Source organism: Canis lupus, chromosome 23 (assembly GCF_011100685.1).
Source record: "Canis lupus familiaris isolate Mischka breed German Shepherd chromosome 23, alternate assembly UU_Cfam_GSD_1.0, whole genome shotgun sequence".
Lineage (NCBI taxonomy): Eukaryota > Metazoa > Chordata > Mammalia > Carnivora > Canidae > Canis > Canis lupus.
This window is the reverse complement of record NC_049244.1, coordinates 6,230,821-6,254,276: the sequence shown is the minus strand read 5'-3', so window position 1 is coordinate 6,254,276 and position 23,456 is coordinate 6,230,821. Positions and strand designations below refer to the sequence as shown.

At 38.5% G+C, this 23,456-nt stretch overlaps 1 long non-coding RNA gene across 2 annotated transcripts; it reads left to right on the top strand.

Moving 5' to 3' along the window:
- The first annotated feature begins 239 nt into the window (after positions 1-239).
- Positions 240-23,456, top strand: LOC111091961. Of its 2 annotated transcripts, none has more exons than XR_005376838.1 (3): positions 240-661; positions 18,307-18,429; positions 23,131-23,445. It is a non-coding gene; the product is annotated as an uncharacterized LOC111091961 (long non-coding RNA). The 2 variants fall into 2 exon arrangements; XR_005376839.1 differs by lacking the exon at positions 240-661 and adding an exon at positions 4,629-4,689 and having other exon boundaries at positions 23,131-23,456.

Genomic DNA, 23,456 nt, shown 5'->3' with positions numbered 1-23,456 from the left:
AATAATTTTTTAAAACATTAAAAGAACAACAACAGAGCTATTGCCCCAAATCCCAGTTTCTTCCCAAGGTTTTTGAATGTATTTTCAGTCTCTCATACTCTCATTCCATATTCAAGAGTGGTAGTCATGTGAAGGCATCTGGGTAAGAATGTGAAAGGAAAGCGAGATCTCATCTGAGAACTAGAGCAATGTTCTAAGAATGGCTTCGCAGCATTTGTTCAGTCTTACAGAAGGAACTTGGAATTTTCCTGTGAAGTCAGTAAGTTAAAATAAGACAAGCAAAATCTTTAGGAAATTAGTTTGCCCAGTGTCATGTTTCAAAAATAATAGTATTCAGCAATAGCAAGATTTTGTTTTAAGGTCAGGGCATTCAACTTTCTTGCTATTTTTAGTGACTTCACTACCTGAAATATTCAATGAATTATTCATAGCTGCACAGAAATGGCCATACCCTCTGTTGGTATTTTGAAATAATGACAGATTTCTAGAATGTTTGCTACAACTGAGAATGTCGGCTATGGGTAAAGAAGCAGCAGTGCCACCAGTTCCCAGCCCTTCTCTCAATACCTGGGAAACAAGCATGTCATTTTGCTAGGAAAATCTTTCTAACCTCCAATACAAGTGGCACTAGAGAAACCACGAGGGAGCTATTATTTTAGAGGTGGGTAATCATCATCATCATTTCCACTTTTGTGCTTCTTCTGTTGGCACTCATTCTTGGTCTGGTCCTTTTAAGTCACTTGATATTGCAATTTTTAAACTTGCAAGATAGATAGGCCTGCCAGAAGATATTGCTATGAAACAGTGATAATAATTGAAAGATGGTTCTGAAAATTATATGATGCCCCTCTTGCTAATTACTCTCCAGCAAGCAACTGAGATTATAATATTGAAAGAAACTCAAACCCCCAGCAGTATGGCTTATGGCTTATCCCCCATGTGTAGGCAGAGCTCTCTGTACTTTAATGACTGCTGTGAGACAAGAAAGGCAGAAGAAAGGAGGCCAAGGTGAGAGAGGTCCTGAGTAGGGGCATGGGTGGGATTTACTAGGGTGAAAATTAAACAAATCTTCAATGAAGTTTTCCTAATCAAAATTATTAAAGATTTAATTAAAAAAAACATGGTGATGATGAATTAGTTGGAGTTATTTCAAAGATAAGGAAGAAGAAGAAAAGGGAGGGGAAAGAAAAGGAAAAAGGACTCACTGTAAAGTCTATCTTCAAGATTTTTAAGGGTCAAGTCAGACATGCCAAGACTCACATTCATACTTCACCTTGAGGAAGTGACTACACTACTGAGCATTAAAGTTTTCCTCACATGTAAAAGGAGGATACCTCAAAGAGTAGGGGCATTGATCACATACAGATACATCTGTACAAAACCTGGCACACAAGGGGAAATCAATAAATGTGTATCAACTTTCTTTCCTCTACTCTTACTAAAACAAATTCCCATGGCCTGAAAACACATATACATCAGCATCTACCCAATCTAATCTATAGTAATGATTGGGGAAGTAGATCTCCTTAATAAGTTACTGTCTCCATTTCTTCCTCATGTTGGTTGTGCTATATTCCTGTACTTTCCAAAGTATAAAAATTATTCCTGTCTCTTTTTAGAAGGCACACCTTGTAGATTTGGAAGGGAAGACCCAGACGTCTTAGTGCCAAACCAAACCAAATAAACAACAAAAAGCCTGATTTAGCAACTCCCAGGGGCATCAGACTTATTGGGCCAGCTACCTAAGGCCTTCTAACACCAAGGGGATTGCCAACTTTTACCAACATATGGCTCTTTAAATATTTTCTTTACACTAAGTAAATTGTATCAGCCATTTAAAAGTGATAATTGATTTTCCCTTTTCAATATGATCAAGAACTGGGAATTTTTAGTTCACAGGATTGATACAATGATATTTTAGGAAAGAAGCTGTGATAACTTTGTTTGTTACAGATAGAGCTTCCTCTCTGAACCTACACAGAATCAACTTCAAATTCTAACTGTGCAACTTACTACTTGTGCAATGAATAGCAAAGTCTTAAACCTTCTGAGTCTCAGTAATTTTGTTCTTATATGGAGGGTATTTAATGACCTCCTCTGTGCATAAGACTGTGAGTTTGAAACCAAACAATCATGCAAGTGGATAGAGCCAAGAATGTGGTAATTCTCCAGTAAATGTTAGATCACTTACAAAATTTCACTATAACCTAAATTTAAATCTTCTTCCACTCAAAAAATTTTAAAGTGGTATAAATTACTGGACTTAGAAGGATTTGTTCAGTAGCCTACAAGACCTTGAATATAAGGATATAAATTAAATAGAATTTCAAACCCCCTATATATACCTTTTCCCTCCCTATTCCTTAAGTAATGTCATATACCATTTTTACCATCCTGTGTAGACTTTCAGTTATTGTGGTATACTTATCTGCTTCTCTGGGTAGGTGGGATCTAAGTCATTAAAACACTGATTGTATCGCTCCCACATTTTTATTGTGGTATGCTTAACCATGGTATTTGTTCCTGAGTACATATCAAATTAGATATATAATTTGTTGAAGATTTCAAAGAAAGTCTCAAACATGAATAAACGGCTTGACTATGAGGTGAAGGAAACTATTTAAAAATGACTTTTATTTGAAATTATAGAATCAAAATCTATCTGGAATTGGAAAGTGTCTAGGTGATCATACTGTCCAACCTCATTTAAAGCTGTAGAAATCAAGGTCCTAAGAAATAGAATGGCTTCCTTGATTATAGAAGTTTTAAGTACAAGAAGTCCCAGGATCCTGAGATTTGGAGTCTTTTCAATAACAGGAAGAAGGCGGCAAAGGAAAAGCCAAGGAGTCATCATGATATTCATGTTCAGAGATCTTAAGGATTGTCACCTGTTTTCTATCTTAAGGCTATATCCCACTATCCCAGCTAGAAGAAAAAGTGAAGCATTATCTTTGGTTCTGCAGTATCCCTTTGTGGTTCTTAGGTCAGTGCAAGGACTTCATAGTAAGCCCCTAAAAATTATAGTATGCAGTAGAGTAAAATGATTTCATGTATTAGAATTAGAAAGTGCTATTTAATTTCCATTTGACTTAAAAAATAGTTATACTGTTCCAATTTTCCCACCTAAAATATGAGAAATAATTATAGTACCATTATAGATTTAGTTTATGAAATCAGTAAAAAATGTATGTAAAGTGCATTATATTATGCTTAAGACCCATGTGTTTTCAATAATTAGTTCTTTCCTCCCACTGCCAAATGAAGAACACAGAGATAGTCAACCACATAGAGTAACCCGACATCTGATGAATGAATGATGGGAGGTCCAGGCAATTTCTGTGTGAGCTTGGAAAGAAGACCTCAAAATGAATTCATTCTTGGAGATCCCTGGGTTGCTCAGTGGTTTGGTGCCTGCCTTCAGCACAGGGCGTGATCCTGGAGTCCCAGGATCGAGTCCCACATCGTGCTCCCTTCATGGAGCACTTCTCCCTTTGCCTGTGTCTCTGCCTCTGTGTGTGTGTGTGTGTGTGTGTGTGTGTCTCATGAATAAATAAATATTTAAAGAAAAAAATGAATTCATTCTACTCAGTGTTTATGCCAACAAAAGCTTCCATCCAACTTAGAGGATGTAAGGTATCCTCCATCGTAGTAAGACTTGAGCCTGCACAATTGGAGTTCTTATCATTGTGGAATGTAGCTGCTGAGTAATGGTTTTCAAATTTGGAGAGTATATAAACCTGAATTAGTCCAGAGATCACATCAGTATCCTTCTATTTATTCAAGTATTTATGAACTTTTTTTTTTATGATAGTCACAGAGAGAGAGAGAGAGAGAGAGAGAGAGAGAGGCAGAGACACAGGCAGAGGGAGAAGCAGGCTCCATGCAGGGAGCCCAATGCGGGATTCCATCCCGGGTCTTCAGGATCGTGCCCTGGGCCAAAGGCAGGCGTCAAACCACTGTGCCACCCAGGGATCCCATTTATGAACTTCTTATATTGACCTATCCTTCTCTAAAGGAGGAGGGAGAGTTGAAAAAGAGAAAAATAATGACAAGTATGATACAGGTAGTAAACAATCATTCATTGATAAACTTGTTTACAGGACATGAAGGTATCCACCTGGGATATATTGTCTCATTTAATATTCACTATAATATTTAAGATAGACATTATTTCCCCCATTCCCAGAAAGGCTAAACACTTATCTGATGACTCAACCCAAATAGATTAAACCTGGAATTCAAAGCCACGTGTCTGACTCCCAAATCTAAATTATTTTTACTCTTCTAAACACATTATTAGTATGGCCAAGACATGATCAATATTGACAAATATGAAAAAAAATAGGGATGTTATTCTGTATCTGATGAGAGTTTTTGCATAAATATTTAGAAAGAGCATTTTCAGTCACTACCCAACATTGGGAATAGAAAATAATTGCATACATTATTAATTCTGGTGACCATTTATTTCTGCTCTCCTATTAATAACTGAGGGCTCAGTATAAACAAGAAGTAAGGATAATTGGAGGAGGGGCAAGATGGCAGAAGAGAAAGGTCCCCAAATCACTTGTCCCCACCAAATTACCTAGATAACCTTCAAATCATCCTGAAAATCTACGAATTCGGCCTGAGATTTAAGGAGAGAACGGCTGGAATGCTACAGTGAGAAGAGCTCGCGCTTCTATCACGGTAGGAAGACGGGGAAAAAGAAATAAAGAAACAAAAGGCCTCCAAGGGGGAGGGGCCCCGCGAGGAGCCGGGCTGAGGCCGGGGCGAGTGTCCCCAGGACAGGAGAGCCCCGTCCCGGAGGAGCAGGAGCTGCACCGACCTTCCCGGGTGGAAAGGGGCTCCAGGGAGGTGGAGCAGGACCCAGGAGGGCGGGGATGCCCTCGGGCTCCCGGGGACACTAACAGACACCTGCGCCCCGGGAGAGTGCGCCGAGCTCCCTAAGGGCTGCAGCGCGCACTGGGGACCCGGAGCAGCTCGGGGGGGCTCGGGGGCGGCTCCGCGGAGGGGGCTGCGGGGCGGGAGCAGCTGGCTGGGGGCTCGGGGGCGGCTCCGCGGAGGAGGTGCGGGGCGGGAGAGCTCGGGGGGGCTCGGGGGCGGCTCCGCGGAGGGGGCTGCGGGCCGGAGCGTGAATCCAACAGCGCAGGCTCCGGAGCACAGGGCGCCGGGACACAGCCCAGGATCCGGCCTCCCCCGGGACAGGCAGAGGCCGGGAGGGCCCAGGACAGCAAGGACGCTCCTGCCCGGAGCTGAGCAGATCAGCAGCCCCGCCCCGGAGCCTCCAGGCCCTGCAGACGGAGAGCTCTGTGGTTACTGCGGGGGCTGACTCCAGGGCTCCAGAGCTGGCCCCGCCACTGCGGTTGTTCCTCCTGGGGCCTCTCGGGGTAAACAATCCCCACTGAGCCCTGCACCAGGCAGGGGGCAGAGCAGCTCCCCCAAGTGCTAACACCTGAAAATCAACACAACAGGCCCCTCCCCCAGAAGACCAGCTAGACGGACGAGTTCCAGAGGAAGTCAAGGGACTTAAAGTATACAGAATCCGAAGATACTCCCCCGTGGGTTTTTTTGTTTTTTGGTTTTTGGTTTTGTTTTTTTTTTTGTTTTTTTTTTTTTTTTTGGTTTTTGATTTCTGTTGGCTTCCCCCACCCTTTTTCTTTCTTACTTTCTTTTTTCTTTCTCTTTTTCTTCTTTTTTCCTTTTTTTTCCTTTTATCTTTTTCTCCTTTCTTTCCTTCTCTCTCTCTTTCTCCTTTTCCCAATACAACTTGTTTTTGGCCACTCTGCACTGAGCAAAATGACTAGAAGGAAAACCTCACCTCAAAAGAAAGAATCAGAAACGGTCCTCTCTCCCACAGAGTTACAAAATCTGGATTACAATTCAATGTCAGAAAGCCAATTCAGAAGCACTATTATACAGCTACTGGTGGCTCTAGAAAAAAGCATAAAGGACTCAAGAGACCTCATGACTGCAGAATTTAGATCTAATCAGGCAGAAATTGAAAATCAACTGAATGAGATGCAATCCAAACTAGAAGTCCTAACGACAAGGACTAACGAGGTGGAAGAACGACTGAGTGACATAGAAGACAAGTTGATGGCAAAGAGGGAAACTGAGGAAAAAAGAGACAAACAATTAAAAGACCCTGAAGATAGATTAAGGGAAATAAACGACAGCCTGTGGAAGAAAAACCTATGTTTAACCGAGGTTCCCAAGAACACCAAAAGGGACAGAGGGTCAGAATATGTATTTGAACAAATCATAGCTGAAAACTTTCCTAATCTGGGAAGGGAAACAGGCATTCACATCCAGGAAATAGAGAGATCCCCCCCAAAATCAATAAAAACCGTTCAACACCTCGACATTTAATAGTGAAGCTTGCAAATTCCAAAGATAAAGAGATCCTTAAAGATGCAAGAGACAAGAAATACCTGACTTTTATGGGGAGGAGTATTAGGGTAACAGCAGACCTCTCCACAGAGACCTGGCAGGCCAGAAAGGGCAGGCAGGATATATTCAGGGTCCTAAATGAGAAGAACATGCAGCCAACAATACTCTATCCAGCAAGGCCTCATTCCGAATGGAAGGAGAGATAAAGAGCTTCCAAGACAAGCAGGAACTGAAAGAATATGTGACCACCAAACCAGCTCTGCAAGAAATTTTAAGGGGGACTCTCAAAATTCCCCTTTAAGAAAAAGTTCAGTGGAACAATCCACAAAAACAACTGAATAGATATCATGATGACACTAAACTCATATCTCTCAATAGTAACTCTGAACGTGAACAGGCTTAATGACCCCATCAAAAGGCACAGGGTTTCAGACTGGATAAAAAAGCAGGACCCATCTATTTGCTGTCTACAAGAGATTCATTTTAGACAGAAGGACACCTACAGCCTGAAAATAAAAGGTTGGAGAACCATTTACCATTCAAATGTTCCTCAAAAGAAAGCAGAGGTAGCCATCCTTATATCAAATAAACTAAAATTTACCCTGAAGACTGTAGTGAGAGATGAAGAGGGACACTATATCATACTTAAAGGATCTATCCAGCAAGAGAACTTAACAATCCTCAATATATATGCCCCAAATGTGGGAGCTGCCAAATATTTAAATCAATTAATAACCAAAGATAAGACAAACTTAGATAATAATACACTTATACTTGGTAACTTCAATCTAGCTCTTTTTATACTCGATAGGTCTTCTAAGCACAACATCTCCAAAGAAACGAGAGCTTTAAATGATACACTGGACCAGTTGGATTTCACAGATATCTACAGAACTTTACATCCAAACTCAACTGAATACACATTCTTCTCAAGTGCACATGGAACTTTCTCCAGAATAGATCACATACTGGGTCACAAATCGGGTCTGAACCGATACCAAAAGATTGGGATCGTCCCCTGCATATTCTCAGACCATAATGCCTTGAAATTAGAACTAAATCACAACAAGAAGTTTGGAAGGACCTCAAACACGTGGAGGTTAAGGACCATCCTGCTAAAAGATGAAAGGGTCAACCAGGAAATTAAGGAAGAATTAAAAAGATTCATGGAAACTAATGAGAATGAAGATACAACCTTTCAAAATCTATGGGATGCAGCAAAAGCAGTCCTAAGGGGGAAATACATCGCAATACAAGCATCCATTCAAAAACTGGAAAGAACTCAAATACAAAAGCTAACCTTACACATAAAGGAGCTAGAGAAAAAACAGCAGATGGACCCTACGCCCAGCAGAAGAAGAGAGTTAATTAAAATTCCAGCAGAACTCAACAAAATCAAGACCAGAAGAACTGTGGAACAGATCAACAAAACCAGGAGTTGGTTCTGTGAAAGAATTAATAAGATAGATAAACCATTAGCCAGCCTTATTAAAAAGAAGAGAGAGAAGACTCAAATTAATAAAATCATGAATGAGAAAGGAGAGATCACTACCAACACCAAATATATACAAAGGATTTTAAAACATATCAGGAACAGCTATACGCCAATAAATTAGGCAATCTAGAAGAAATGGACGCATTCCTGGAAAGCCACAAACTACCAAAACTGGAACAGGAAGAAATAGAAAACCTGAACAGACCAATAACCAGGGAGGAAATTGAAGCAGTCATCAAAAACCTCCCAAGACACAAGAGTCCAGGGCCAGATGGCTTCCCAGGGGAATTCTATCAAACGTTTAAAGAAGAAACCATACCTATTCTACTAAAGCTGTTTGGAAAGATAGAAAGAGATGGAGTACTTCCAAATTCGTTCCATGAGGCCACCATCACCTTAATTCCAAAACCAGACAAAGACCCCAACAAAAAGGAGAATTAAAGACCAATATCCCTGATGAACGTGGACGCAAAAATTCTCAACAAAATACTAGCCAATCGGATCCAACAGTACATTAAGAAAATTATTCACCATGACCAAGTAGGATTTGTTCCCGGGACACAAGGCTGCTTCAACACACGTAAAACAATCAATGTGATTCATCATATCAGGAAGAGAAAAACCAAGAACCATGTGATCCTCTCAACAGATGCAGAGAAAGCATTTGACAAAATACAGCATCCATTCCTGATCAAAACTCTTCAGAGTGTAGGGATAGAGAGAACATTCCTCGACATCTTAAAAGCCATCTACGAAAAGCCCACAGCAAATATCATTCTCAATGGGGAAGCACTGGGAGCCTTTCCCCTAAGATCAGGAACAAGACAGGGATGTCCACTGTCACCACTGCTATTCAACCTAGTACTGGAAGTCCTAGCCTCAGTAATCAGACAACAAAAAGACATTAAAGGCATTCAAATTGGCAAAGAAGAAGTCAAACTCTCCCTCTTCGCTGATGACATGATACTGTCCATAGAAAACAGAAAAGCCTCTACCCGAAGATTGCTAGAACTCATACAGCAATTTGGCAGCGTGGCAGGATACAAAATCAATGCCCAGAAGTCAGTAGCATTTCTGTACACTAACAATGAGACTGAAGAAAGAGAAATTAAGGAGTCAATCCCATTTACAATTGCACCCAAAAGCATAAGATCCCTAGGAATAAACCTAACCAAAGATGTAAAGGATGTATACCCTAAAAACTATAGAACACTTCTGAAAGAAATTGAGGAAGACAAAGAGATGGGAAAATATTCCATGCTCATGGATTGGCAGAATTAATATTGTGAAAATGTCAATGTTACCCAGGGCAATATACACGTTTAATGCAATCCCTATCAAAATACCATGGACTTTCTTCAGAGAGTTAGAACAAATTATTTTAAGATTTGTGTGGAATCAGAAAAGACCCCGAATAGCCAGGGGAATTTTAAAAAAGAAAACCAATGCTGGGGGCATCACAATGCCAGATTTCAGGTTGTACTACAAAGCTGTGGTAATCAAGACAGTGTGGTACTGGCACAAAAACAGACACATAGATCAATGGAACAGAATAGAGAACCCAGAAGTGAACCCTCAACTTTATGGTCAACTAATATTCAATAAAGGAGGAAAGACTATCCACTGGAAGAAAGTCAGTCTCTTCAATAGATGGTGCTGGGAAAAATGTACATCCACATGCAGAAGAATGAAACTAGACCACTCTCTTGCACCATACACAAAGATAAACTCAAAATGGATGAAAGATCTAAATGTGAGACAAGATTCCATCAAAATCCTAGAGGAGAACACAGGCAACACCCTTTTTGAACTCAGCCACAGTAACTTCTTGCAAGATACATCCACGAAGACAAAAGAAACAATAGCAAGAATGAACTATTGGGACTTCATCAAGATAAGAAGCTTTTGCACAGCAAAGGATACAGTCAACAAAACTCAAAGACAACCTACAGAATGGGAGAAGCTATTTGCAAATGACACATCAGATAAAGGGCTAGTTTCCAAGATCTATAAAGAACTTATTAAACTCAACACCAAAGAAACAAACAATCCAATCATGAAATGAGCAAAAGACATGAAGAGAAATCTCACAGAGGAAGACATAGACATGGCCAACATGCACATGAGAAAATGCTCTGCATCACTTGCCATCAGGGAAATACAAATCAAAACCACAATGAGATACCACCTCACCCCAGTGAGAATGGGGAAAATTAACAAGGCAGGAAACCACAAATGTTGGAGAGGATGCGGAGAAAAGGGAACCCTCTTACACTGTTGGTGGGAATGTGAAATGGTGCAGCCACTCTGGAAAACTGTGTGGAGGCTCCTCAAAGAGTTAAAAATAGACCTGCCCTACGACCCAGCAATTGCACTGCTGGGGATTTAACCCAAAGATACAGATGCAATGAAACGCCAGGACACCTGCACCCCGATGTTTCTAGCAGTAATGTCCACAATAGCCAAACTGTTGAGGGAGCCTCGGTGTCCATCGAAAGATGAATGGATAAAGGAGATGTGGGCTATGTATACAATGGAATATTACTCAGCCATTAGAAACTACAAATACCCACCATTTGCTTCGACATGGATGGACCTGGAGGGTATTATGCTGAGTGAAGTAAGTCAATCGGAGAAGGACAAACATTGTATGTTCTGATTAATTTGGGGAATATAAATAATAGTGAAAGGGAATATAAGGGAAGGGAGAAGAAATGTGTGGGAAATATCAGAAAGGGAGACAGAACATGAAAGACTCCTAACTCTGGGAAACGAACTAGGGGTGGTGGAAGGGGAGGAGGGCGGGGGATGGGGGTGACTGGGTGGCAGGCACTGAGGGGGGCACTTGACGGGATGAGCACTGGGTGTTATTCTGTATGTTGGTAAATTGAACACCAATAAAAAATAAATTTATTAAAAAAATATATAAATAAAATTAAAAAAAAGAGTAAGGTTAATTAAGACAGATATTTAACTTTGGGAGGCTTATTAGTATAAAAAAGAAGGAAAATAAGAATATATGGAAGAAAGAATAGATATTTTCAGATTATTTTAAGAGTTTTTTAATATTCAGAAATATTTTCAAAAGACCCATTAATTCCAATACTTAACATTTCTTTTAGGAATCCTGATTGAATCTTGACTTATTTGCTCAGCTGTTTATAACAAAAGGATCATTATGTTCTTTGATTCTGCATCACACTTTCCACATAATGGCTGTTTTATTTTGAATGAATTGATAAGCGAGCTTTCAGAGGAATATCACTAATATACTTAAAAGCACTTTTCACGGCATCAGAACAATGCTTCTACTTCAGTTCATAATTGTCATCCCCATCCCTCTACACCCCACCCGCTTCAACTTTCACTGTTACAATTCCTAATGGTAGTTTTCCTGAACACTGCCTGTGAACTTAAGTGAAGGAAAATTTATGTCAGGATGTTCTGCTGACAGAATATATGCCCAGGAGAGATGCCATCTACAAGGTGAGAAAGGAGCACATGAAGTTAAGGGAAGAGCAGGGCTGCTGACATCTCAGAGCTCCATAAGCCAACTTACAACTTCTTGAACTCACCTTACTAAGCTTACACATCAATCTTCTGCCTCCTAGATTCATACGGGCTCAACCAGCTCCAAACACATATACTCAAAAAAGATTCCCATGTATTTCAACTGACTCTGTGTCCAGCTCGTCATTAGTGTATGAAAATGAGATTTCAGAATTACAGGGATTAAGTAGTGGTCTTCGTGTCACAGTGGGAAGGTTTCCATGATGAAAGAGCAAGAGAGAACAACTTTTGCACACAAATTTCATGAAGCCAGACTTACTTTAATGTCCCCCAACACAAAACACAAGTAACAAACAAACTTAGACATATACTTAAAAAATATTTAAAGTTTGTATGAGAAAACCTTTAAAATAATTACCCATTATAAAAAATTCATTTGAACAGAGAGAAAAAGAATATGTTCATGTAAAGGGAGACCAAGGAATATTGCACATGTATCAATTCTTCCTAAGTAAATGTATAAATTTCATGTTATCCCAATGAAATGCATACATTGACCATAGCGTTGAGGGCCCATCTGGGTTCTCTATTCTGTTCCATTGATCTATGTGTCTATTTTTCTGCCAGTACCACACTATCATGATGATCACAGCTTTGTAGTACAACTTGAAATCAGCATTGTGATGCCCCCAGAGCAGATCCAGCTTCTGGTTTTCTTTTTCAATAACCCCTGGCTATTCAGGGTCTTTTCTGATTCTACACAAATATTAAGGTGGTTTGTTCCAACTCTCTGAAGAAAGTCCATGGTATTTTGATAGGGATTGCATTAAATGTGTAAATTTCCCTGGGTAGCATTGATATTTTCACAATATTAATTCTTCCAATCCATGAGCATGGACTATTTTTCCATCTCTTTGTGTCTTCCTCAATTTCTTTCAGAAGTGTTCTGTAGTTTTTAGGGTATAGATCCTTCACCTCTTTGGTTATGTTTATTCCTAAGTATATTATGCTTTTTGGTGCAATTGTAAATGGGATTGGCTCCTTAATTTCTTTCTTCAGTCTCTATGGTCAACTAATATTCAACAAAGCATAAAAGACTATCCACTGGAAAAAGGATAGTCTCTTCAATAAATGGTGCTGGGAAAATTGGACAGCCATGTGCACAAGAATGAAACTAGACCATTCTCTGACACCATTCTCATACACAAAGATAAACTCAAAATGGATGAAAGATCTAAATGTGAGACAAGAATCCATCAAAATCCTAGAGGAGAACACAGGCAACACCCTTTTTGAACTTGGCCACAGCAAATTCTTGCAAGATACATCTATGAAGGCAAGGGAAACAAAAGCAAAAATGAACTATTCAGACTTAATCAAGTTAAAAAGTTTCTGCACAGCAAAAGAAACAGTCAACAAAACTAAAAGACAACCTACAGAATGGGAGAAGTTATTTGCAAATGACATATCAGATAAATGGCTAGTATCCAAGATCTATAAAGAACATATTAAACTCAACAACAAAGAAACAAACAATCCAATCATGGAATGGACAAAAGTCATGAACAAAATTTCACAGAGGAAGACTTAGATATGGCCAACAAGCACATGAGAAAATGCTCCACATCACTGGCCATCAGGGGAATACAAATCAAAACCACAATGAGATACCACCTCACACCAGTGAGAATGGTGAAAATGAACAAGACAGGAAACAACAAATATTGCAGAGGCTGTGGAGAAAGGGGGACCATCTTGCACTCTTGGTGGGAATGTGAACTGGTACAGCCACTCTGGAAAACTGCGTGGAAGTTCCTCAAAGAGTTAAAAAATAGAATTGCCCTACAACCCAGCAATTTCACTGCTGAGGATTTACCCCAAAGATACAGATGCAGTGAAATGGCAGGACACCTGTACCCCAATGTTTATAGCAGCAATGTCCACAATAGCCAAACTGAAGGAGCCTCGGTGTCCATCAAAAGATGAATGGATAAAGAAGATGTGGTCTATGTATACGATGGAATATTACTCAGCCATTAGAAATAACAAATATCCACCATGCTTCATGTGGATAGAACTGAAGGGTATTATACTGAGTGAAGTAAGTTAATCGGAGAAGGACAAACATTATATGGTTCCATTCATTCTGGGAATATAAAAATTAGTGAAAGGGAATAAAGGGGAAAGGAGATAAAATGAGTGGGAAATATCAGTGAGGGTGACAGAACATGAGAGACATCTAACTCTGGGAAATGAACAAGGGGTGGTGGAAAGGGAGGTGGCAGAGGGTTAGGGTGACTGGGTGACAGTTACTGGCAGTGCACTTGACGGGATGAGCACTGGGTGGTATGCAAAATTTTGGCAAATCAAACTCCAATAATACTAACAGTTGTTATTTATAGAGTGCTCCACTAAAAAAGTAGCAGAATACATATTCTTCTCAAGTGCAAATGAAACATGCAATGAGCTGGACTATATCCTGAGTCATAAAATAAGCCTTAACAAATTAAATATGTGCATTCATTTATCAACTTTATATTTTTTCTTGGATCATAAAAAATTAAAATAAAAATGAATAACAAAAGATATTTAGAAACATCCCTAAATATTTGGAAATTAAACATATAAACATAAATAAACTAAAGGGAAATCTCAAGGGAAATTTTTAAAATATTGACCTAAGTAAAAGTGAAAATAGCATATCGAATTTGTGAGAAGCAGCTAAAGCAGGGTTGAGAGGGAAATTTATAGCATTAAATGTTTATGTTAGAAAACAAGGAAGATCTATGCTTCTACCTTAAGAAACTAGAAAAATATGAACATATTAAACACAAAAGAAGCAGAAGGGGGGGATCCCTGGGTGGCGCAGCGGTTTGGCGCCTGCCTTTGGCCCAGGGCGCGATCCTGGAGACCCGGGATCAAATCTCACGTCGGGCTCCTGGTGCATGGAGCCTGCTTCTCCCTCTGCCTGCGTCTCTGCCTCTCTCTCTCTCCTCTCTGTGCATTCTCATAAATAAATAAATAAAATCTTTAAAAAAAAAAAGAAGCAGAAGGGAAACATAATGAAAACAAAATAGAAAAGCAATAGAGACTATCAATTAAACCCAAAGCTGGATCCCTGAAAAGATCAGTAAAATTGATGTCTTTAGCATTGCTGACCAAAAAGAAAAGGAGGAAAAAACAAGATATCCATATAAAGAATGTGCACATCACTAATGATCCCAAAGCCATTAAAAGAACACTGAAAGAATACTAAGAAAAATCCTATGCTCATTAATTCCCACAATTTAGATGACATGTACCAATTCTTTAGAAGGCACAAACTACTAATTCCCACTAAAAAAGGAAAAAGTAATAGAAACAACCCTATATCTAGTAAAGCTTTAATTTTTGTTAGAGATTTATTAAAAATGAGACAGAAGATTGTCAGATCCAGATTGTTTCAAAGGTGAATTATACAAAATATTTAGGGAGAAAATAATAAAATTTCCACAAAATCCCTTCCATAAAATAGAAAAAAAGAAGGAATAGTTCCCCCTTTTCCTCCTCATTGTATAAGCCCAGCGTTAACATAAAACTAAAACCAGGCAAGCACATTAAACTGTAGTTCAATATCCTTCATGAATATAGACACAAAAATTCTTGACAAAATGTCAGCAAATTAAATACAACAGTATCAAAAAGGATAACTGTAATAATCAAGTGGGGTTCATTCTGGGAATACAAGACTGATTTAACATTCAAAAATCAATCACTGAAATTCACAGCAATGACAAACTAAATAAGAAAATCATATTTTCATTTCAATAATTACAGAAAAAAATGAATAAAATTCAACATCCATTTATGATAAAAACTCTCAGCAAAGTAAGAATAGATGGTACCATCCCTATCCTACTAAAGAGTATACACAAACATTCCATATCTTATTTCATATTTATTGTTGATCATACATAATTATCTTTTCCCCAAGGATCAGAGATAGGGTCAGGATGTCTTCTCATGTCATTCCTACTCAATATCAAACAGGAAGACCTACCCAGTATAACAAATAAAGAACAAAACATTCAGAATAGAAAGAAGAAATAACTTCTGTACTTCGTAACAGCCTGAATGTCTCTGTAGAAAATCTCAAAAAACCTACACACACACACACACACACACACACACACACACACAAAATCCTCCTGAAACTAATATGTGAGATTAACATGTAGAATACCAAGTCGTTACATAAAAACCAATTGTTCTGTATGCTAGCAATATGCAACTGGAACTTGAAACTGGAGGAAGAAACAATATTAATCACAATAGTACCAAAATAATGAAGTATTTAAGGATAAATATATCAAAACATGTGCAAAATATGCAGGCTAAAAATTACAAAACAGTGGTGAAAAAGAATCAGGTATGAAGCTAAATAGAGAAATGTATCATGGTCATGAACTGAATATCCAAGATTTTAAATGCCAGTTCTACTTGATCTATAGACTCAACACAATCTCAATCAGAATTGTAGCATACTTTTCATAGGCTATGACAAGCTGATCTAAAGTTATATGGAAAGGTAATGAATCTATAATAGTTATAACCATTCTGGGGAAAAAAACTGTGTTGGTAGACTAAAATTACTTGATATTAAGACTTACTATTAATTGCAGTAACTAAGATACTGTGGCGTTGGTGAAAGAGCAGACATTGATGGGTGAAACAGAAGGGAGAGCTCAGAAATGTACCCACACAATATAATCAACTGATTTTTTTTCACATAGGGTCAAAGGCAATTTAATAGAGAAGGAACAGTTTTTAGGACAAATGGTGCTGATGTGTTAGAACCATTTGGATATCCACATGCCAAAAAGCAAACATTGACATTACATCTCATACAAAGATGAACTAAAAACAGCAATATAAAATATAAAATTACAAAACTTCCAAGAAAAAAAGAAATACCTATGTGACCTTGGGTTTGGCAATGAATTTTTAGATACTACATCAAAGACATGATCTATAAAAGAAAAAATGAAAAATTAGATTTTTCAAAATGACAAGCTTTGGCTCTTCAAATGATTTTCTTAGAATGAAGAGACAAAATGCAGACTGAGAAAATTATTTTCAAGTCACACATCTGATAAATGATTTTTATCAAGATTATTTTAAGAAGTCTTACAATGCTATAATAGGAAAACAAACTACCCAATTAGAAAAATGGGCAAAGTATCTGAAGAGACACTTCATAATCCTATGAGACAGAAAGAACAGGAAAGGCAATATAAAAAGTTCTAGCTATTCAAAGATATTGACTTTGATCTGTTGAGCCATAATGTCATATCCCAAAAAAAGAATGCTTCAGAAGACCTTTGGAAATTGACTCTGGTCCTATTTGAATATTAAACTTTGTTGCCTCAGATTACTCTGTAGTTTTAATAGTTTTATCTTTTGTTTAACTCAGCTGGAGCTTTAAAAAAAAGCTAATATAATCATCTAATAAAAATGCAAATATTGGAAAGAATATGCAGTGAAAATTTAATCTTCCTTTTATGCTTGACTTTCAAGCTCTTACCCAAAACCCTAATGCTAACTCAAGCTGTAACCCCAATCTTACCCCAGTTTCTTGTGCAGTGTAGATTATTCCAGTAAGTTCATGCACAATAATATGCACATAGTTTTGCATCTTGCATTTTTCTTGTCAACACACACACATACATACACACAGAGTATTTAATGTGATATGCTATTTTGGTGATGTACCATAATTTCTTTTACCAGCATGCATTAATAAATATTTTTGTGCTATGAACAGTATTGACATTTATTTTTTTTTTAATTTTTATTTATTTATGATAGTCACACACACAGAGAGAGAGAGAGGCAGAGACACAGGCAGAGGGAGAAGCAGGCTCCATACACCGGGAGCCCGACGTGGGACTCGATCCCGGGTCTCCAGGATCGCGCCCTGGGCCAAAGGCAGGCGCTAAACCGCTGCGCCACCCAGGGATCCCCCAGTATTGACATTTAAATCATTGTCTTTTCATATATGTATAGGCATTTTTTTGCTCAACAGTGTGTGTGTGTATATATATATATGTATATATATAATATTCCTTAATATTTTGAAAAAAAACTCATGGACATACAGACTCCAGGGTTGGACTAGTGCTAGAGATATTTTTGGAACAATCCAAAGTATTTTAAGTATTATTTATTTATTTATTCATGAGAGACACAGACTCTCATGAGGCAGAGACATAGGCAGAGGAAGAAGCAGGCTCCCTGGAGGGAGCCCAATGTGGAACTCGATCCCAGATCCTGGGATCACTACCTGAGATGAAGGCAGGTGCACAACCGCTGAGCCACTTGTATTTCCCCTAGATTATGTTTTCTTAGCTATTTCATTTCCCTATCTACTTCAACCATTGAGTTCACTTCAATAAACTGAGCATGTGATGCGTCCATCCATGTGTCAAGCACTGCACTAGGTGCTCTAAGCAACACTGTAGAGGCAAAGACACAAATCCTAGAATTAGCCAGCCTGAATCTAAGTAGAATGAAATTACTAAATAAATGTAAAATATCTTCATTGAATTTATAATTTAATTAATGTCTTGAAAGAGATAACAGCTATGCTAAGTCTGGGAATGGTGGGGCATCCATGGTGATGGTTGTATGCAATTGAGTAGAGAAAATGGCTAAAGATCTGCAAGATGTCCTTAGACATTTGAAGCATTGAGAATATTTTCAGTCAATTATATTTAGAGAAAATCAGATTGTTAATGACTGTGGTTTAGGGATCCACAATTAGATTAATTGACTAAAAACCCAGGGAAAGAGAAATGCTCATGGCAAGAAGAGAATCAAGGGAAGGTAAAATCATGAAAATTAATGACAATCTCTTTTACCATCAACAGGCTCTCTTTTGAACCGAGCCACTTGTGCCAGACTATTACTGCAACAAACAATCAAGTCTGTCTGCTCCTAATAAGTGCCAAGATGCAGGGGGTTAGTTCTGTACTCTCTGCTCCAGGGTTTAGGTTAGTGCCTGACAACATGGTAAACACAGAATAAGTGTTAGTTGTATTTTCTCATCCTTCCTCTGCTCTCTACTACCCCCACCCCAATTTCTCCTGGCTGGGACCCCAGGTATCAACTCTTCTTTTGACTCGTCCATTTTGTTATACCACTAAATTGATGTCCACACTTGGATTAGCTCTGCCCACATCCATGATTTCAATATCCATGATGGGTGTACAGAAACTTTCTCCATAGAAAAGGTCCTGCTAGTTGGACCTCACAAACAAATAATCCCATCCCTGCCCGGACCAGAAAAAGAGGTTCTATGACACTTAGAGCAATAGTGACCAAAGAAGAAAATTAGAAAAGAGAAGTTGGATGTAAATAAACAGGGCAGAAAAAATATCTTTAGTTCATTTTCTCATCCTATCTCTGATTTTTTTTTTTTTTTTTTTTTTTTTTTTTACTCATGAGAGACAGAGAGAGAGGCAGAGACACAGGCAGAGGAAGAAGCAGGCTCCATGCAGGGAGCCCGACATGGGACTCAATCCCGGGACTCCAGGATCACGCCCTGGGCCAAAGGCAGGTGCTAAACTGCTGAGCCACCAGGGATTCCCCTATCTCTGATTTTTAATATCTCAACTTTCATGAGAGCACTTTATTTCCAATTTAATTTGATCATTAAATCATATAGAATATCATTCATTATTCCTATATAATATTTAGGCACATATTAATTTCAGATACTTAATGTTCTATGTTAAATTTAGACATTTATCCTAAACAAAGGGCAATATTTAAAGAAAAACTTTCCTCTGAAATGTCTTCTATCCCTCTCCCTGATCCTGGAACACATGTGAGTTGGCCCATTCTGTGGATTTGCAAACCAACGATCAGATGTATGATATGTTTGAAGTGGCTTGCTAGTAATGACAAGTACAGCTTCCAATTCTAAATCATAGTTGCTCTAAAAGTTTCATGTAGGTAATAATTTTCTGCGCGGTGTGTTAAAAACTGCTTTATAATAGCAACTCCCACAAAACCTCTTCAGTTATATGGGTCTGTTAGCATTTTATTTTAAACACCATTTTGACAGGTGCATTATGTAGTTATTATATTTTCCATGCATAGAACATTCTTGACATTCACTTCTCTTATAGTTTTCTATTAGAAAAAGAAAAAGTTCAGGGAAAAAAAAATCATCTTCTTGGCTGAATGAGAATAAAAGAGAAGTCCATTTTTTGATGAGTCTTTGTGTCATTGACCTGAAGTAAAACAAACACAAAACTCATTCAGACAATTTTCATTCATTCAGGTACTCACAAACTCGTTCACTTATTCCGCATTTATTATTATTTCTTTTTACCATGCATATGGACGTGTGCTAAGCACAGGAAGCTAAAGACAAAGACCGAGTTTGTGACTGCATGAAATTCATCTTCTTACATGGGAAGCAGTAATGCAGACAGGTAATTACCACAAAGCGGTCATAGATATGCTAGAAATAGAAGTGGCAGAAAGACAAGTGGGAGCCAGGAAAAGCCTCACATAAAAGGTGTCTTTCCTCAGAAGGGTCATCTTTCATCAGATCAATATGGAGAAAAGCATTCAAAGCTGAGGAAATTGCCTACACAATTACAGAGAGGAAGGAAGAAGCTGGAGGGCTGGGTGCACATGATAGCTCAGTACAGATGAGAGTGAATAACCTGGGCTGGAGTGAGACAGTGAATGGTGTCCCCATCATCAGAGACAGACAGTGGGTACCTCGGGAGTAATTCAGTCTTCAGGGCTGCAGAAATGGGAGGATGCATATGGTACAATCATGGTGTGGTCTTTCTGTGATATTTAGAGCTCTCCTTATGTGATCTTAACGTCTTTCCTTTCACCTCCCCTTTCTCTTCCTCACTCCAGCCACAAGGGCCTCTTTCCTGCAGTTTCTTAAGGAGGCCAAGCAGATTCACCACCCCCACTTCTCCCTCTCAAGGCTTTAGTCTTTAGTGCCTTTAGTGCCTTTGTGCTTAGTCTTTCATCTGTTTGGTTTGTTTTCCTTCCAGTCATCTATGCTCTTGTTCCCTCACTATATTCAAATCTCCACTCAAAAACACCTCCTTAGGGAGTTTTCCCAGACCATGTATAAAATAGAAGCATTTCATTATACATATGATGTTTTTACTTTCTTTTTTTGCCAAGTGACACTTTGAATTATATGAGATATTTCTTTATTGTCTGTATCCCTTACTAAAATATAATTAAGCCCTTTCAGGGCAGAGACTTTTTTCATTACCATAGAGCAGCAACTAAACTATCCCCTGACATGCAGGTAATGGTCCATATTTTCTGAATGGTAAATACACCAAAGAGATGTATTTCTCTACACAGATAGACACTATACAGTTGTTACAGCACCCACCACGCACTATACAATACCACAGTGGAAAAGTTGGTGAAATTGTCCTTGATGTAATTTTAGTTTCATTTTTTGAAAGAGCTTAGAGAAGGACTCTTTACTAACATGAAGTAATAAAGTCTCGAGAAAGAACCTTCTGTGCCTCAGAACCTTTTGTTATGGGAAGTGGCACCTTTTCACCCACTATCTTCCCTCAAAGGGTGACAGCCCTAAAACAGGAAAAGATTTGATAAGCAAGTGGTTTGCTAACTAATTTCTTTCCCTTAGGTACTTTGTTGAGTTTGGTGTGAAGCTAACAAAGAAACTGTTATCTAAAGATCTTGTTCTGACTACCCCAGAACAGCACATATCTCCATATTACCAGTCAATCTTATCTCTAATGGCTATAGAAAAATCCTTTGCCCCAGTAACATGTCAAATTTACTCTGAGTGTAGACAGTCTTTTTAAATCAAAGTGTCCATCACAGGGGAAGAAATAGGTTGTTCAGACCTTGGGAAGAAGAGGAAAGAGGATTTCTTTCCTTATGTTCTTTCAGCACAAATCATACAGTTTCCATTAATATAGTCTCCTTTAGGGTATCTAGCCTTTAGTGGGTCATCTGGGGTCTGAAGTTAGCAATGGATTAAAGTATGAAAAAGTTGAGTCAGCTAACAATGACTGCCTCAGAAGGTTTGCAATATGGATGATGTACATTGCTTTATATAGTTCTGTGAATTCAAAATTTTCCAGGATAATTGTGTATTTGCTTTATAATCAGATAATAAAATAAAGTCCACCTATATTTTTCCTAACCAATAAATTTAAAAATTCAGTCCTCATGCCTTCAGGATCTGTTGAACATAGAAGTTCTTCCTCTAGGCTTGGGTAAGTGCAGGCCATGACTTACTAACTTTCTCTAGTAGTAGAATTTTGGTTTTAGATGTGGTCATCTTACTAATATTTTTTTTGATGTTCCCATGACATCGTTTCTGAAAAGGGGTCATCAATGACCACTCTGCACTGGAAAATCAATAAAATTCTGGTCATTCCCTCCTTTCCTGTCACCACTCTTACTGAATGGAGAGAGGAAAAACCTATCTCAGAGAGGTGCGGTATAAGGTATCATTCTGATTCAGTGCATTGTCATTTCTATTGTGTTTTTGCATTCAAACTACAAAAAAAGTTGAAGTGGTATCCCTGGTCTTTATTTATACCCTTGGTTAACTGGAATTGTTCCATGATGGTTTTCCTGTAACGTCTACAGCTGCTAAATTGAGTGACAAACTGCCCTGCTTTTCCTATTCTCAACCTGCTACTTACTTTGCAGATGTGTATATTATTGCCTTTTACAAGAGAAGCATTGGTAGGTTATGCTTCTGCCTTCCAATGTCTTGGAAAGTAGCTGTCAAGTGCTACAGCTTTCAAGTTAAGCAAACTTCTTTTTCACTTCTGGCATTACTGCCTGCCAGCTGTATGACCTTTTACTTAGTCCTTTTCTTCATTTGTGAAATAAGGGGATACCATGTAGAATTATTTTGGAGACTCAATAATATAGCACAAGTGAGGCTTCAGGACTGGGCCTGATACCTAGAGCTGAGAGAATGTTCCTTATGATATTACTGGGTATGTTCACCAGAGTCATTACCAAAGGAATCATTAGCCATTGTTAGATAAATAACTACTTGGAGCTACTCACCTTGGAGCACCTGTCATATTACTAATCCACTGAGGAACAGCTATATTGCACACCAGCTGCTCCAGAAAAGGATGATCTAACACTGTGAGATACCAAATCACCCCCGTCCATATCTTGTAAGGTCCACCACAGGGAATCCATATGTGCCACAGAGTCTGTTTCAAATAAGTCCACTTCAAGCATTTTTTCCTAGCTCAGTAAAAATCCCTCCAGTCCTTTTTCATGTGATGCTGTAGGTGACATTTGCCCATTAGCTTACATAGATATAGATGATAATTTCTTGCAATCTGTTCCCATGTGTAAACAGAAGAAACTTAGAAACTCTATTCTCAGAATCTGAAAATCAGTTTATACATGTTATAAGAACTTGAATCAAACTTTTGATGAAATGTATCATAAGTTCTTAGTATTATTGTTGTGAGTAAAGGATGCTTCTAGTAGTTTCAGGGGTAGAATTGTGTTGGACTTGTAAACACAGGTTTATAGTGGAAATAAATTATTGTACAATATAAATGATAAAAATGCTGCTTTCTGGATCCCCCCGAACTTGTGCCCCAAATGCTGAGTGTAAAAATCTCATTTGAGAGGAGCTCTTAAACTCACATGGCTCTTACCACCTCCTTCTGCTCCCTTTATAGACAGAGAGAAAAAGAAGAGTGAGAGAATGTATACACACCTGGAAGTGTCAGTGATTAATGCTCTTACTCCATTGTGTCTTCTGAAGAGCCAAGGTCCATGGGTCTGCCTGCCCTGTCTTTTGTCTTCTGTGACACCCATAGAGAACAGTTTGATGATCTAACAGAGAAGTGGTGCCTCCTATTCTGTTAAGGCAATCAGTGGAGTGAATGAGTAATGAGTGAGAAGACATTAATACCACTGGTGCTTAATGAACTCAATCGTCTTTGCTGCATACCCCTAATTTCCACAGCCTGCTAAATAAAAGTTTATTTATGTTCTTTAGTGT